We start from the raw sequence: 2,574 nt of genomic DNA on the forward strand, positions 1-2,574 counted from the left end.
AGTGACCGGACGTGGCACTGCTCCAGGCACTGCTGCCACCTGGTGACCGGACGTGGCACTGCTCCAGTCACTGCTGCCACCTAGTGACCGGAGGGGGCACTGCTGCCACCTGGTGACCGGACGTGGCACTGCTCCAGTCACTGCTGCCACCTAGTGACCGGAGGTGGCACTGCTCCAGTCACTGCTGCCACCTGGTGACCGGAGGTGGCACTGCTCCAGTCACTGCTGCCACCTAGTGACCGGAGGTGGCACTGCTGCCACCTAGTGACCGGAGGCTTGTTTATCAGTTAACATGAATAAAGATATTTATAAAGTCCTGCTTCTCGCGCCCCTCTGACTCTTCGCCACGCCCTCCTGGGGGGTCGCGCCCCACTATTTGAGAAGTACTGCATTATACTAACGTCTCATTTAGATTAATTTCAGGTATTTCTAATTAATAAAAACAAAAGGCAGGAATCAGGAGTATTGATGCTTTCAGGGATTAGCATTAGTTTTCTCATGCTGACCAAAACAACTGCAAACCTTTTACTTCACAATGGACTCTCATGCACAGCTGCCACAAATGTCAGCTTCATAATAAAAAAACATTTTTTAATATATTTCTGTCTGTGATGCACCTGACTCACACTGAAACAAACACAATGCATGGCTGGATGTAAAGCTGTGTGCACAGGAGAGCAGCTGTAGTCCAAGATTAAAACTAAAATATAAAAACATTCGATTCCCAGTAAAGTTCCTGGATTGTAACATATTGAAGTAACGATCAGTTTAGAGTCGGCAGTAGTCATTTTATCAGGATGTCCCAGTGTAGACGCTGCCATTAGTAAAGGGCTGGAAATGCCGAGGACGGACGGAGGAAATCAACCCACAGAGCCACCAGATGCGTTTGGCCTGAGTGCAGTGCTCATCAGAGCGACCTGTGGCCTTTTATTGAGAAACGATGTCACCTGCGAAAAACTCCGCCCACAACAGGAAGTCAACATGAAAACAATATTCAACACCCAGTTTTTTTCTTTTTTTAACAGAAAAAGGCCGTATTTCTGGCTCAGTCTGGTGATAACAGTGGTTTCCGGAGCTGAAGGCTCTTTTAGATGAAGCGTCAGTGGCAGGAATACAAAGAGGTTTCCTGCTGCCTGCAGGTGTCAGGTCGTGCAGTGAGATGCCTGCTGTCTGCTTTATCTCTTCAGTCCTTTCCCTTTCCTGTGGTTACACATTTTCTCTGGGAATGTACAGCAATAAGCAAAAGATTCAGAGCAGTACTACTTCCTGACCTGCTGCCTCTGAGGAGCAGCGCTGCTGTTCAGCCGTCTTGATCAGCAGCTTTTAGGTTTTTAGGACCTCCTGCAGGTCTTCTGTTTTAGGACATTAAAGTATTTTGTGTAGTATGTGCCTAAAAATGAGAAACATGTTGCAACACATGAACTGAAACTGAAATTGAGAGTTTAATCTTCAGTAAACTGGCAAAAATCCAACAAATTGCTGGAATAAAAGCTGAGAGAAATCAACCTGCAGCTGCTCACCTGATGCATGGTGAGGTGTAACGCTTTCAGAATCACCTGGATTCCATTATAGTGAGTGTGTTGCTATTAAATTGTGCAATATTTGGTATTTTAAGATATTTAAGTAAATAAATGTAATCTGAGTATCTTTATGAGGGATTCCTTGTAACAGGAACTACTTTAAAAAGTATTATTCACAAATATAAGACCTTTTAAAGCTGCAGTGTGCATCTTTTAGGCAAATATGTTTTTTTATTTGTTAAAATTATGTCATAACAGACAATCTGTGGGAAAAAAAAAAAAAACATCTAGCTCCTCTGCATTCTCCCAGTTCTCCCAGTTCTAACTGCTGAAATACACCAGTCAGTCAGAAACAACCAATCAGAGTCAGGAGGAGGGTCTTAGTGCTGTCAATCACTCTCATGCTCGCCTACCTCCCATTGCTCATTGCTAAGCTACAGCTGGTTCACCACAACCTAGCCTTCCATCAATGTTAAGTCTAGTTAGCATAGTCACCTGATTCTGTAACAGTATGTTGTTTTTCCTTCATTAGCACATTGAGCAGCACATACATGAGGATGACTGGCAGCGCTGAGACTCTCCTCCTGACTCTGATTGGTTGGTTTTGAATGGAAGTGGTGCATAGTAAGACATATTTTTAAATCCAAACCAAAGTTAGATGTATGTCAAAATGTAAAAATAATCTAAGTGGGAAGAACAGCTAAAGTCATAAAAAGAATATCTGTAAGTCAGAAACATGACAGGCAGCAAATGAGGCTCAAGTTTTAAAGCCCATGTTGACGTTTCTGATAGTGATTTTCATGCAAGTAGGACAGGAAGGTGTTTTCATCTCCTTAGTGGGCTGAGTAATGTTTCCTCCTGTAGTGAGAGTTGAAGTGCTGAAGCAGACACTAACGGAGCATTCAGACGGTAAGGCAGGACATAAACAGCATGTTTATGACCTGCCAACTGGGAACCAGTTCCTCTGGTGTCCTGCTTCCAGCTGCTGACTTATGTCTGCTGCCTGCTCAGCTTATGGATTCTGCTCAGCAGGAATCCCCGGTGATGAACTGCT

The sequence above is a fragment of the Poecilia latipinna genome, unplaced genomic scaffold, assembly GCF_001443285.1.
Source record: "Poecilia latipinna isolate Pla-1442-1.1 unplaced genomic scaffold, P_latipinna-1.0 Scaffold5111, whole genome shotgun sequence".
NCBI lineage: Eukaryota > Metazoa > Chordata > Actinopteri > Cyprinodontiformes > Poeciliidae > Poecilia > Poecilia latipinna.